General features: G+C 46.3%; 1 protein-coding gene and 1 pseudogene across 2 annotated transcripts in view; both read right to left on the reverse strand.

Annotated features, from left to right (window-relative positions):
• Nucleotides 1–15,582, reverse strand: part of LOC135224739 (dihydrolipoyl dehydrogenase, mitochondrial-like) — a 153,136-nt gene that overhangs the window by 105,973 nt on the left and 31,581 nt on the right. The window lies entirely within an intron of this gene.
• LOC135225092 (protein RCC2 homolog) overlaps nt 1–15,582 on the reverse strand; it is a 37,284-nt pseudogene that overhangs the window by 19,512 nt on the left and 2,190 nt on the right.

Here is a 15,582-nt window from a genome sequence, read left to right on the forward strand (position 1 = left end):
TAGGCTTCTTGATTACATGTTCTTTCGTGGTCTCAAAAGACCTTATAGGTCATGAAGATCTTTATTGTTTGTTAGATCTATTCCTCTATGTCGAAAAACTGAGGCCAGCATACTTCTGTAACCCTTCACTGTTGAAACTGCCAGGTTACAGTCTTTTCTCAAATATAGAGAAAATTTGCGATTTCAGTTACAGAGGTACTGGAGGAGGAGGTATTTTCCTTTTCCTTACACCATCTTCTAAACAACTCCCACTTCGACTGATATACTTTAGAAGTGGAGACTCTTCTAGCTCTTGCAATAGCCTTCGCCACTTCTTGTGAAAAGCCCCTGCTCTGACAAGTCCTTCGACAGTCTGAAGGCGGTCAGACTTAGAGCGGGGAGGTTTTGTGAAACCTGTCGAAGTGGGGTTGTTTGAGAAGATCGTTCTTAGTGGAAGCGATCTTGGAAAATCCACTAACCACTCCAGCACCTCTGTGAACCAATCGAGAGCCGGCCAAAAGGGAGCGATGAGGGTCATTCTTGTTCCTTCCGAGCAAGCGAACTCCTCAATACTTTCTCCTACTATCTTGAAAGGAGGGAAGGCGTAAGCGTCCAAGCCCGTCCAATCTAGCAGAAAGCTGTCTACTGCTACTGCTTGAGGATCCGAGATCGGGGAGCAATAGGTTTCTAATCTGTGATTCTTGTTGGTCGCGAACAGGTCTATATTGGGCCTTCCCCACAGATGCCAAAAGTTGTTTGGCAAATCTGAGGATTGAGAGTCCATTCCGTGGGTAGGACTTGTTCTTTTCTGCTTAACAGATCTGCCCGGACATTTTTCTCTCCTGCACAAACCTTGTGAGGAGAGAGATTCTTCCTTTCCTGTGCCCAAATCAGCAGATCCTTTGCTGATTCGTACAGGGAAAAGGAATGCGTCCCCCCTTGCTTCTTTATATAAGCGAGGGCTGTTGTGTTGTCCGAGTGAATCTGAATCCCAGACCTGAGACCTGTTCCTCGAAATGAACCAAAGCTAGATGAATGGCTGTTAGCTCTTTCTTGTTTATGTGCCAGGACACTTGTTCTCCTTCCCAAATGCCTGACACCTCTTGCGAACCTAGGGTCGCTCCCCACCCTGAATCTGAGGCGTCTGCAAACAACGCTAGGCGAGGGTTCTGTAAGCGAAGGGAGATTCCTTTGCTTAGTTTCTGTGGATCTAACCACCAACGGATATTCTCCTTGATCCGTTTCGAGATTGGAAAAGTCTCTCCAGATTGTTGGACTTCCAATCCCACTTCCTCCTTCAGATAAAATTGAAGGGGTCGTAGGTGAAGTCTCCTAAGGAAACGAATGTTCCATCGAGGAGAGGGTCCCCAAGCAAGCTCCATCCATTCCCTCGCGGAACAATATTCTTTCTTAAGAAGACTGACACCTTTTCTAGGCAGCGTTTCTCTCCTTTTCTGCGAAGGATACGCTAGAAAAAAATCCCGAGAATCCATCTGAATCCCCAGATAGACAATAATTTGCTGGGGAGTCAGCATGGATTTCTCGTGATTTACTAAAAGTCCTAAGGACTTTGTCAACTTAGAGTAACTAAAAGGTCCTCCAGACATTTTTTTCTCCAATTGGGCTCTTATTAGCCAATCGTCCAGATATAACGAGATCCTGATCCCTTCCAGATGTAGCCAATAAGCTACATTCTTCATGATGTCCGTAAAGGACTTGAGGGGCAGTCGAAAGTCCGAAGCACATCGCTCGGAACTGGAACACTTTTCCCTTGGAACATGAACCTCAGATACTTCCTTGCTGCCGGATGAATTGGCACATGGAAATACGCATCCTGAAGGTCCAGGGACACCATCCAGTCATCTGGACGAAGAGCAGATAGAAAACAGAGGAAGACGTCTCCATTGAAAATTTCTTCTTCAAGACAAAGAAATTCAGGGCACTGACGTCTAGAACTGGTCTCCATCCCCCCGATGCTTTCGGTACCAGGAATAGCCGATTGTAGAATCCTGGAGACTGGAGATCTTGAACCAGTTCTACGGCTTCCTTGGAAATCATCTGTTCCACTGCTTGCAACATAGCAAGCTTTCGGACCGGATCCGAGTATCTTGCGGTCAACTCCCTTGGAGTTGTCGTCAAGGGAGGATTTTCCTTGAAGGGGATCAAGTATCCTTTTTTCAGGATAGAGAGGGACCAGGAGTCCGCTCCCTTCTGCGCCAGACTTTGGCAAAGTGGAGTAGCCTGGCGCCTACTTTCGTCTGGAGGACTTGCTGTTCATCTAGACTTCCCGAAGGACCTTCTAGATGGTCTACTCTTTCTCTCTGGTCTTCTACCTCTAAGAGGGGCTCTAGAAGAGGAGGCCCCTCGAAAGGGCTGAACAAAAGAGGGTCTCTCTTTCTTCTCTATAGCACTGCGGCCTAAACTTCTTGGCTGAGTGCGTGAGGAGATCTTGAGTTGCCTTCTCCGTAAGAGATTTCGAAACCTCTCTAACCGTCTCTTGTGGAAAAAGGTGCGGGGATAAAGGAGCAAAAAGAAGAGATGTCCTTTGCAAGGGTGATACTGCTCTTGCTAAGAAAGAGCTAAAGACAGATCTCTTCTTCAATACTCCCGTTCCAAAAAGAGAGGCAAAACTTCCACAGAACCGTCCATGACCGCCTCTGTCCAGGCAAGCCAGGACGCTCGAAGTTCCTCCATGGAAACAAAGTCCGTGTCCTGAGCTCTCTTCGCTAATGCTCCTAAAGCCCAGTCCATAAAGTTGAAGACTTCTAGGGTTTTAAAGAGGCCCTTAGAAGGTGGTCCAGCTCACATGCCCCAAGTCGCCTTAGCAGACAGCAACGACTTCCTCCTAGCAGAGTCCACTAAGGAAGCAAAATCCGCATCCGCGGAAGAAGGACAGACTAACCCCATCGGCTCTTTGGTCTCGTACCACCTTCCTGGTTTGCCTGTTAACTTGGAAGGAGGGCAGGAAAAAACTGTCTTGCCCGCTTCCCTTCTGGAAGTCAACCACTCTGAAAAAGTTTTTAAAGCCTTTTTCATACAAAGAGCGGGGCGCATCTTAACGAAGGAAGACGATTTGAGAGCTTTAGTGCTGGACATCAACGATCCTGGTGAAGGAGGGCTCCGCAGGATGAAGGGAGTCTCCGAACTCCTTTAGCAGCAAAAGAGAAAGTCTCTTGTAGTCCGAAACTGCTACATCTACAGGCTCTTCGTCTTCCGATACCTGGTCCAACTGATCTACAGAAGGAGATCGTTTTGGAGTGATCTGGCTCTTCCCGGGAGAAGAACTCCTTTCCCGAGAAGGGGAGCGCGGAACATTAGCACTCCTATACGAAGAGTGAGGTTCCTGTCTGTCGGCAAACACCTCTTGTGCCTACTAGACTCTTGTTGTCTAGGTTCGTCGGGTTCGTGGCGCTTGCTAGGCTCCTGGCGTCCTGATTCAGGGCGCTTGAAAAGATCCCCGCGTCCTGATTCCTGACGCTTAACAGGCTCTTGGCGCCCTAACACTTGACGCCTAACGTACTCCTGGCGTCCTGTTTTCTGGCGTCCTAACTCCTGGCGCCCTGACTCCTGACGCCCTGACTCCTGGCGCCCTGACTCCTGGCGCCCTGACTCCTGGCGCCCTGACTCATGGCGTCCTGGCTCATAGCGTCCTGATTCCTGCCTTCTAGCCGAATCCTGACGTCCTGAATCCTGCGTTCTAAGAGGCTCTTGACGCCCTTTCTTGCGTCTTGCTGCCTCTTTGCGCCTGTCTGGCTCCTGGTCCTGAAGACCCAAGGGATCCTGATACCTAAATCGGTTTTCCGGTTCCTTGCACCTAAACCGATCGAGACTTCTGCTCGATTCGCTGTGTCTAAGAGGGCGCTTCGGGGAAGACAGCCTATAGGGCGAAAGGGCTCTTCTCTCAGGAGAACAACTCCTATCCGACGAGTCTCTCGACGAAGGCGATAAACGCCCTGGAGATCGTGAGAGTTCTTTCCTATACGAAGAAGGACGCTTAGCGGAACTCTTAACAGGGAGCGAGACATCCTTCCTCCTTGTAGAGTCCTTAGCAAAAGAGCCTACGACCGAAGCTAACTGCTCTTGCAGATTAAACCAAAAACATCTTGGTCGGATCCTGAAGAGCAGGCTCCTCTTGTCTAGTCTTCTTAGGTCCCGAAGGCCAATCCTCGGGAAAACGCTCTGGGCTGGAGTCAGCCGCGTCTCCTTTAGGCGCCTTCCAGGTCTCTCTTCAAAGGGCGCGAACGGGAGGCCGAAACTCCATCCTCGTTTAGGAGAGGAAGAGTCTGAGGCCGAAAAAAACACTCCTTTTAGGACGCCTTTTCTGCGGCAATCCGAGGCAGCCTGGGACTTAACAACAGGATCTGCCGAAGGGACGCCTGACCGTTGGGGATGTTCTGCATCCTCCCTGCGGCTTTCGACATTCCTCCTCCCCTGGTCCTGGGAGTTGGAAGAGTCTAGGCCTAGGAGCAATGAGGAACCGGTCAGACGCCCCCTCCACTGCACTGGGGACACTGCACAAGTCACTATCACCACTCTTACCTTGGTTTAGAGCTCGTAGCTGAGCTTGAAGTTTCTTAATTGAAGCTTTTACATTTTCCCTCTCTGACGAAGAATCTTTGGATTCAGAACAGGGAGAAGCAGCTGAGGCTAAGGGAAAATTGTTAGATGGAGAGTTAATTTCTTGTTCTAAGGAGCAAGATCTACTAGATGACCTAGCTGAAGCCTTTCTCACTCTATCTCTCTCAAGCTTCCTAACATATGATGATAATTCCTTCCATTCAAGCTCCGTAAGGTTCTCGCATTCCACACAGGTGTTAATAAAAAAAAAGAACATTCATTCTCCCTGCATTTAGCGCAAATACTATGCGGATTCCAATGCCGATTTAGGCAGCCTAACCTTACAGTCTTCCTACTGCCAAACTCTAAACATAGGTGAAGCCTTAGCGTCAGACATCGTGAAAGAGTAGTCAAAACCAAAGTCGAAAAACAGTCCACAATAAGCGTATGCCAAGCCAGAGAAAAAACAGAATACGTCACCAAAAAAAACCATCCAAATTCTCGGCAAACGAGTTGAAATCCAAGATGGAGGAACGAACAATAGGTGTTGTCCGTTCAACCGACAGAGAAATTATGGCTTAGAAAACGGGAATAGTTCCAGACCCCGCCACCAGCGGCGGGAATGGTGGATCACCTGACCTACCTGTCGCGTGAGCCGCGAGTTTTGAAATTCTGTCGGGACGACCGAGTCTATAGCTAAGTATATATCTGCTGGGTAAGTTACTTGTACAAAAATTAACGTGCTTTCATTAAGTGGTAGAAATATCATATCTAGTGCAATGTTTACTTATAACAAAACAAATACAAGAACACAGTCTTACCAACAGTAAATGCCTTTCCCTCCTCTGTTATAATAACAGAATGAGCAGCTGTACAGTGTGATGCAACAAAGGCAACTTTTATCCCTTTAAATGTTGAAATGTGTTTAGGAACAAAGTGAATCAAAGATGGAACACTGTTCAGATTTCTTCTGCCTATGTATTCCCACTGAGCACATCCAGTGAAGAGAACAGTTCCACGTTCTTCAGGTATACTGAGCCTCTGGAACATCAATAAGACATAAATTACTACAAAATAAAAATGTTATTGTTATTATACAATTAAGTTTGTTCATACTTACATGGCAGATATATATATAGCTGTATTTTCTGACGTCCGACAGAAATTTCAAAACTCGCGGCACACGCAGTGGGCGGCCAGGTGGTAGTACCCACTCCCGCCGCTGGGAGGCGGATAGGCAGGATCAGGAACCATTCCCATTTTCTATTCATATTTTTTATTAATGTCTCTGTCTCCTGAGGGGAGGAGGGCGGGCCAGGGCTTTAATTATATATATCCTGCCAGGTAAGTATGAACAAACTTAATTGTATAATAACAATAACATTTTGTTCATGCCACTTACCTGACAGATATATATATAGCTGAATCCCACCTTCGGATGGTGGGAAGAGACAGAATAGGATTTTTTAGGAAACTTAAATTAAGTAGATGATATACATCTTGGTTCCTTACCTGTTTGCAAAGTAGACTATGTGATTACTGTCACGTAAGGCTGCTTTTGCTTAATCACAGAGTTGCCAGCCAGGTGGAGGACCTGTAGTGCTGGTGCGCTGGATGATCTGTCAACGGGTGCGAGACCTCAGCGTGACAAGACCATCGAGGCCATACAAATGAGGGGCAACGAAGCAACTGACCACCACCTGACCAACTATTCACAAAAACCCTTAAAACTAACTAAAGGATGGGAGATCTTCACATAAGACTCCCCACAACCCAAAAAACACAACAACCTATTAAACCTAACTAATAAGGGATAGGGAAAGAGCTACTTCCGGACCCAATACTGTGTCCGCAGAAACGTATGGCCCCAGTGCATTACAATCGTCATAAATCGTTCTCACATCCCTTAGGTAATGTGAGGCGAAGACGGAAGTTACTCCTCCAAAAGGTGCAATCAAGGATGTCCTTGATTGACATGTTCTTTTGGAAGGCAAGAGAGGTAGCGACGGCTCTTACTTCGTGCGCTTTTACTCGGAAGAGGCTCAAATCAGTCTTCTGAAAGATGGAATGAGCCTCCCGAATGGTGTCCCTTAGAAAGAAAGCAACAGCATTCTTCGATAAAGGTAACTCTGGTCTCTTCACAGAGCACCAGAGGTTACCTGAGGGACCTCTTACCTCTTTCGTTCTATGCACGTAGAACTTTGAGAGCCCTGACGGGCACAGGACTCTCTGGTTCTTGGCCCACCAGACTTGACATACCCTTGATCTCGAAAGTCTTCGGCCAAGGGTTCGAAGGATTTTCATTCTTCGCCAAGAAAGTTGGGTTCAACGAGCAGACAGCATTGTCCCCTTTGAATCCCATTAACTTGCTAAACGCTTGAATTTCACTAACTCTCTTAGCCGTCGCAAGAGAAGTTAGAAAAGAGCCTTCCTTGTCAGGTTTCGAAGAGACGCTGTCTGAAGCGGTTCGAAAGTGCTCGACATAAGGAATTTAAGGACTACATCCAGGTTCCATGATGGAGGTCTCATTTGAGGAACCTTCGAGGTCTCGAAAGACTTTAAAAGGTCATGAATATCCTTGTGTGTCAGACAGGTCGAGGCCTCTGTGCCTAAAAACCGCTGACAACATGCTTTTATATCCCTTGATGGTAGGGACCGCTAATTTCTGCACATTCCTGAGAAAGAGCAGAAAATCAGCTATCTGGTTCACAGAGGTCGAGGAAGAGGAAACTCCCTCCTTTTTACACCATGCCCTGAAGGAAGCCCACTTCGATTGGTAAACAGCTCTTGTGGAAGCAACGTCTCGCATGTGCGATTGCTCTCGCAGCTGCTTTCGAAAAAACCTCTCGCTCTGGCCAACTTTTCGATAGTCTGAACGCAGTCAGACCCAGAGCGGAGAGGTTTTGGTGAAACCTTTCGAAGTGAGGCTGTTTGAGTAGATCTTTCCTCCAGGGCAATGTCCTTGGAAAGTCTACAAGGAAAGACATGACCTCTGTGAACCATTCTCTCGCTGGCCACATCGGAGCGATCAGGGTTAACCTCGTCCCTTCCGAGGCCGCAAACTTCCTCATGACTTTCCCCCAGAATCTGAATGGTGGGAAGGCTGTATAAGTCTAGGCCCGTCCAATTCCAAAGCAAAGCGTCTACCGCGATTGCTTCTGGATCCAGGACCGGGGAGCAGTAAAGAGGAAGTCTCTTGGTCCTTGACGTTGCGAATAAGTCGACCAGTGGGACGTCCCCACAACGTCCATAGGTCTCGACAAACGTCTTCGTTCAAGGTCCATTCCGTCGGTAGGACTTGGTCCCGCGACTGAGAAGGTCTGCCCTGACGTTTTGCACTCCTGCAATGAATCTCGTCAGGATAGTCACCTTTTTTCTCTTTGCCCACAGCAGAATCTCTCTCGCTAGGGAAAACAACGTTCTGGAGTGTTGTTCCTCCCTGGTTTTTAAATAAGCGAGTGCTGTGGTATTGTCCGAGTTTATCTGAACAATCTTGTTCTCCAAACTCTTTTCGAAGAACTGCAGGGACAGAAATATTGCTGCCAGTTCTTTGACATTTTTATATGCCAGGGCTACCTGTTCCCCCCTCGGTCCGGAGGAGCCTGACACTTCCTTCCCCCCTAGTGTTGCTCCCATCCTGTGATGGGAAGCGTCTGAAAAAAACACTAGGTCGGGGCTCAGAAGACTTAGGGACACACCCTCTTGAAGCTTCTTAGGGTCCAACCACCATCTTAGGTGGTTCTTGATGGAAGCGATATTCTCAATATGGCATTGAGATCGTCCTTGGCCTTCCACTCGTCCGCAAGGAAGAATTGGAGAGGCCTGAGGTGCAGTCTTCCCAAGGAAACAAACCTTTCTAGCGAGGAAATGGTCCCCAGCCGACTCATCCATTCCCTCGCCGAGCAAGTCTCTTTCCTTAGAAAGGCTGAGATCTTTTCTAAGCCTAGCCGCTGACGTTCTGGGACGGAAAACGCTCGAAAAGCCACTGAATCCATCTGAATCCCCAGATACACGATGGACTGTGTTGGGGTCAGATGCGACTTTTCGAGGTTGACCAGAAGTCCCAGGGACTTCGCTAAGGCTAAAGTGAACTGCAAGTCCTTCAGACACTTCTCTCTCGACGACGCTCTGATCAGCCAGTCGTCGAGGAACAGGGAAACTCTTATTCTCGAAGAGTGTAGCCACCATCGCTACGTTCTTCATTACTACTGTGAACACCCATCGGAGCCGTGGTCAGTCCGAAGCACATAGCTCTGGAACTGCCATACTTTGTTGTCTAAGACAAACCTTAGATACTTCTTGAAAGAGGGTGGATCGGGATGTGAAAGTACGCGTCCTGCAAGTCTAAGGACACCATCCAGTCGCCCGGTCTCAATGCTCCCAGAACAGAATGAGGCGTCTCCATCGTGAATTTGTTCTTTTCCACGAAAGATTGAGCCTGCTTACATCTAGAACTGGAGCCAACCTGACGACTGCTTCGTGGACTAGGAAGATTCTGTTGTTTAAAAACCTGGAGACCCCAGGTCCGCGACTTGTTCCACCGCTCTTTTGTCGATCATCTGCTGAAGGAGATCGAACAATACTTTCCTTGTTTTCTCCCTGATAGATGGAGAAAAGGTCTCGGGTGGGAGTCGTAGAAAGAGGAGGGAGATCTCAAAAGGGGATCTTGTTTTTTTAACCCCTGCTCACGATCTTGAGGGACCAAGAGTCCGTGTCTCTCTCTCTCCACGCTCCCGCAAAAACTTCAGTCTGGCTCCAACTGGTGTCTGAAGGACATGCTTCTCACTTGGAAGGCTTTGGCTTAAAGGAAGCTCTTCCTCGTGAAAACCCTCTCCCTCGAGGAGCTGCTCTCGAGGGGGGAGCCCACGAAAGGGCTTAACTTTCTTCGGCGGTCGAACCGCAGCTGAAGAGGTTGAAGGTACGGCTGACCGTCTTGTAGACTGGGCCAAAAGGTCCTGAGTTGCCTTCTCTTGTAAGCTGTTCGTCAGGTCCTTTACCAAAGTCTGGGGGAAGAGATGGTTCGAAAGAGGCGAAAACAGCAAATCCGCTTTCTGAGCTGGAGTCACCGAACGAGCTGTGAAGTTGCACAGCAAAGCTCTCTTTTTTAATAAAGCCGTTCCAAAATGAGATACGAGCTCCTCCGAACCATCCTGATGGCTTTGTCCATACATGCTAACACGCTGGACAGCTCCCCCAGACTGAGAGATTCTGGGCTTCTCGCTTGCAGATCCAGAACTCCCAAACACCAGTCAAGGAAGTTGAACACTTCCAGCGTCCTGAGCAGACCCTTCAAATGATGGTCAGTCTCCAGACGAGTGTCCAGGTTACCTTAGCGAGGGTAAAAGCGAACCTCCTCTGCAAATCCCACTAGGCTGGGAGAAATCTCCTTGAGCCGAAGAAGGGATACGGACTCCCACTTCATCTTTTGGTTCTATACCAAATGCCCCCTTTTCCACTAAGTCTAGTTGGAGGCAAGGCGAAGGTCGTCTTGCCTTGGTCTCCTTCGTACCATCCAATCCTGGAGCTTTTTAAAAGCACGTTTCGTTGAGAGAGAAGTTTTCATCTCTACAAACTCCGGGGTTTTTCCAGTTTTAGATGAAGAAAACTGCGAAGGAGGAGACTTGGGAGCTGCGGGCTGAAATTTGTCTTCAAAAGAAGAACGCAAGAGTCGTACGAGGACTTTATAGTCCGAGATAGACGGGGCTGCAGCAGGTTCCTCTTCAACCGATTCAGCCGAAATACTTAGCTCTCCTTCTTCTCTAAACGGAAGAGGAGACCGTTTGTCAGGAGAGGGCGTCCTAATGTCAGGTCTTGGCTTGATCAAAGGACCCCTATCCTTGCTAGAGGCAGCCTTATTTCGGCTGTCTTCTTTATGACGCTTACTGCTCGATGAAGGTAGAGCGTCCTGAGGAGGACGAGCGTCCTCAGCGCCTTCCGCAGCAGTCTCACCTGCCCACGAGAGGCCGTCCTTACATTTCTTCTTCGCTGGCATACGTGCCTGTGCGCGTGAACTAGCGTCTTGGTCAGAATCCCAAAAACGTCTTGAAAGGCGGCTGAAAACGTCCTGGCGAGCTTCCTGCCAAGCGTCCTGACGAGCGTCCTGTCTACGTTCCTGGCGAGCGTCCTGACGAACGTCCTGCCTAGCGTCCTGCCAAGCGTCCTGACGAACGTCCTGCCAAGCGTCCTGACGAGCGTCTTGACAAGCGTCCTGACGAGCGTCCTGCCGAACGTCCTCGTACAGAGCGTCCTCCTCAAAAGCGTCCTGACGTAACGTCCTTCTAGAGGACGAACGAGATCGGCGAATCGCCGAAGGAGAAGCGATCGGCGAACGAGACGAAGTAGGTGAAGGAGAAGGAGACTGCTTAGTCCTCTTGACAGGCAGTCTAAGGTCCTTCCTCCGCTTAGGCTCGACTGCTGCCTGGGCGAGTCCTCTGAGCCATAAGCGAGGATAGCTGGTCCTGAAGGGGACAAAAGAATGTTCTTCGTTGGGGAAGAATGAACAGAGGAAGCAGGACTGATCCTGTGAGAAGACGAGGGGCGAGAGGGGACCTCCTTCCTTCTCACAGGTACAGCTACCTGCTTCTCAGGTATACGCGCCTGTGCACGCAACCTAGCGTCCTCATCGGAGGAGATCCTACCTCTCTTCTGAGGCGGAAACGCGTCATACGCGTCTTCCGACGAAAGCGGCGAAAGAGGACGTGAAGCGTCCTCCGCACGAAACGTCCTTTTCAAAGGACGAGAGTCTCTCCGAGCGCTCGCTCCACCCCTTGCGCGGGGGAGGACGCTTCGGCAGGACGAAAAGCACTCTTTCAGGACGCGCGCTCATGCACGCTCCTTGGCAGCCTGGGTCTTTGCTACAGGGCCTGCCGAAGGGACGCCAGATCGGTGGGAAGCCCCCGTAACCCTCTTGCGGCTTTCGACATACCTACTCCCTGGGTCTTGGGAGTCTGATAGAGGTCTAGGCCTAGAGGCATTATGGGGCCGATCTGACGCCCCCATCCACAACACTGGGGGCACGATCACACACTTGCACGAGCCAGTTTCTAAGGCTTTCACTTTGGTCTCCAGAAGTGCGAAGAGACTCCAAAATCAGAGAGAGAGCATTCGCTTATCCCGGACACAGAATCAGAGCCCGAAGGCAACACAGGTTTAGGGGTTGTAAACACTACAGGTGTTAATGCAGGAGAGATGTAGCCTTACCTTTGGAAGAACCACTCCTGGAGGAAGACCTCTGATCTATCGCGCCTCCAATTTAAGGCGATAGGACTCATATACCCTCCAATCATCATCGGTCCAATTTCTCACATTCATTGCATCCGATTATCAATCAAACAATTAAGCCCCTACCAACTCATACATACTGTCGTGAGGGTCTACCGATGCTTTCGGTAGCCTCACCTTACAATCAGCCCTCACACACACTCTGAAACTCACAACACTTGATCCAGACATATCTTATATAGAAAAGTCAATCCAAAATCAAAAAACGGTCCACTATCGCGCATGCCAATTCAACAATCCAATTCAATACCAAAAAAATCAATCAGATACTTAAAAGCGAGTCAATTCCAAAAAAAATCCTGAGCAGAGGTCTGTAAACAGATGTTTACCGACCGGCGACAGAAAAAAATATGAATAGAAATGGGAATGGTTCCTGATATCCGCCTCCCAGCGGCGGGAGTGGGTACTACCATCCTGGCCGCCCACTGCATGTGCCGCGAGTTTTGAAATTTCTGTCGGACGTCAGAAAATACAGCTATATATATATCTGTCAGGTAAGTGGCATGAACAAACTTATTTTTATTAATATACTGTGCTAAACTATAAAGGATTTTTATCATAGTATGCGTTTTTTAAAAGCGTCGTTAACTCGGAGCGTCGGAAGCGTCAGCGTCGTAACCTCGGAACAAGCGTCGTAACCCAGGACGGATTTTTCCATTGAATATTGAAGAAAAAGCGTCGTAACCTCGGAACGTCGTAAGCCGGAACCGTCGTAACCCGGGGACCGCCTGTACAAATTTTTTATAACAGAAGTTATACGATGGATCCAAGAATGTATTTTCAAGCAATTTAGTTGCCATTTTATACTCAATTTTGGTAAATCTGCATTAAAAATCAAATAAAACATTTTCCTTCCTTCAAACTTCAATACTTTTTTATTCAGTTTACTATCCCACAATGTCTAAAACATGTCGTAAGCTACTTGAGCTTGGGTTAATGCAGTGGTTTTCCAAACCTTTGGCATTTTGAGATTCGTTGTCTTCAACTTCACAATCCTCTTATCCTAGGGGGAAACATCAGTACAGGCCAACCCTCATCACGGTGAGACGGGTCTTATTCACTCGATATTTAATTGGTGAAACATGAATACAATTGCAACTCTAAGCATACCATTTAAAAGACTGAAGTTCATCAACATATTGCTGATATATGAAAGCCCCATACGAACTAAAATAAGCATGTGAGCTCTTCGTAAAATATGTTTTCAAGGCAGTTTTGAAATCCAATATGGCGGCTACGTTTTTCATGGACGGTTCTCATCAGTGACGGACACCATCTTTCCCCAGCCTTCCCAGCACTCATTTGAACAATGTTAGCGTATGTATGTAATGTTTATTGATCTTACTCAAGATTGCAGCTTGTAATCAGCACAATAAAACAACATTTTGTTGCCTATATTAGTGAAAGTATGAAACTTGTTATTCCCGGGGTTATGGTTGGAACTGAATTCATTCTTACCTTGTAATCGGCGGTTTTTTTTTTTCATCCTTACTGCCATCACAACTGAAACTCCACCAGTGCTTATTTGATTGTTATTATACACATTTTGGTCTCAGTTGCACTCCACATTGCACTTTAAAAACCCGTTGCTGTTCCTGGTTTCTAAGCGCGCGCGCCATAAACACAATTACAAACAGCAGATGACGACAGACGACGACAGACGACGAAACTGCAAAGTTTTATTCCCTAAACTGTTTACTTTACTCGTTTTATTGAGTTTTAAATTTACATTGTTATTAAAAATTTTGATTTAATTCATGTATATTATCCCTTTTTTGCAACCAAATTACCCCGAAAAATTACAGATATTTCTAACGTAGATAAAAACCAAATGTTTCTAACGTTTTCGTACATCTGGCTGCCGAAAACCATAGAGGAACGAATACGGAAAAGTGCATAGAGGAAAGACTACGTTTTTTTTTTTTTTTTGCTTTTTTTTTTTCTTTTTTTTTTTTGCTAGCACTTTTCATTGATTTCAGTCTTTATTAGTATTTTGAATTTCTTAAATAATCGTATGCCAGAAATAAATGTAACCTTTAATGTTTGCATGCTTTAATGTTTGCATGCTAAGAATGGCAAAATCATCGTTGCCACATTAGTGGAGGCTTCACACATACGCCGTTCCATTATTATAAACTGTTTCCATGAATTCTAGTTGTCATAGTAATGCAATAATGATAAAATTGCTTTAATATTTATGTATATATACTTCCAATACATAGCCTAATTTCACCAATTTCAACGTTTTGTTTATAGTCTTATACCCAGTGGAGGGTAAGCACATACCGATTGGCCACAGTGAATGTCCCTTCCTATTCCGTCCTCTCTCTCTCTCTCTCTCTCTCTCTCTCTCTCTCTCTCTCTCTCTCTCTCTCTCTCTCTCTCTCTCTCTCTCTCTCTCTTTTTTAAATTTTACATACTATGTCCTGCTTAACTATTTGCGAGCACTAGTAGATGCACCTACATCATCATTACGACTGAATTAAAAACTTGAAAGTATTTAATTAATGCTATACAAGTATGAAATATATTTTCTTGTTCATTTTTCGAATTACGATAAAAGAAACAGAGAGAGAGAGAGAGAGAGAGAGAGAGAGAGAGAGAGAGAGAGAGAGAGAGAGAGAGTTGAGTGGATCAGTGTATAAATATATCGGTCAATGGGCAGGTAACAACCGAGTGAATCGTTAGATATATCCACCAATGTAAACTACTATTATTAGATAGATAGATGGAAAAATCATAGAAAACTAAGTTTAAACTGCAACAACTTTCAGAGAGAGAGAAGGGAAGGTGAAGGAAGAAGAAGGACAGGGGTGGCGGTGGAGGTGGGGGGAGAGGGTAGGTGGAGCTGTTTACTGGTGTGTTCCTATCCATTTCTGGATAATGGAGTTTTGGTGGCTATTAGTACAAGGACAAGTAGTTATTCTTTACGATTAGTGATTCACGATACCCTTATAAATTACGGCACTGGGGGTAATGCACTAAAGAAAAATCTCGCTCTGTTACGAGTGTTCGTTACAGAAATAGGTATTGCCCAAAAACGTGCTTGCACTGTCTCTGAAACCCATAGTAGACATGCTGCTTAGTTGTCAATCAAGTTTTTATAACCAAGTATTTTTTACAAGCTAGCTATTGAATAAATTTGTATTTTTCTCAGTCAAAACATATGCCCCTCAATGCTAACTTTCCTCTTTTAACGACTTTCTGGTCATTGCAAATTCGGCCCCATAATTTCTTATGGTGCGAAAACAGACAGAGGCCCATGGACCGAAAACGATTGCGTCACACTACGGCGATAATCCAGCAGTAAAACATCTTCATATATCCAAAAAGTAAATAATAAAGATTATATATGCGCGCATTACGATTATAACAATTACATGTATAGCTGATAACAATCTGCACGAATAACTCGTAAACTGTTCTGCAATGACAGTTGAGTATAGCAATTATTTACAATAGGTACGAAAGTCAAGATGTCGTGACGTCATAATACAGAACTTGAAAGAACGTTCTAATTCAGAAAAATAATTACTTAAATTTGAGTCAGAGTCGAGTTACTTTTTCAATAACGAATATTTTCAAATTAATCATCATAAATATGTAAAATATTGATGTTTTACTACTTATTTAAAAATTAGCCAAGAGCACGCTTCTCGTCATCTTCTACCCCAACAGCTGTTTACGCCTGGCTTGTTGTTGATGAGAAATCGTGTTTCGATTGTTGTGATAAAAGTGCTCCAGCGTCTGTGGGTACAAGTGGTG

Source organism: Macrobrachium nipponense, chromosome 12 (assembly GCF_015104395.2).
Source record: "Macrobrachium nipponense isolate FS-2020 chromosome 12, ASM1510439v2, whole genome shotgun sequence".
Taxonomy (NCBI): domain Eukaryota; kingdom Metazoa; phylum Arthropoda; class Malacostraca; order Decapoda; family Palaemonidae; genus Macrobrachium; species Macrobrachium nipponense.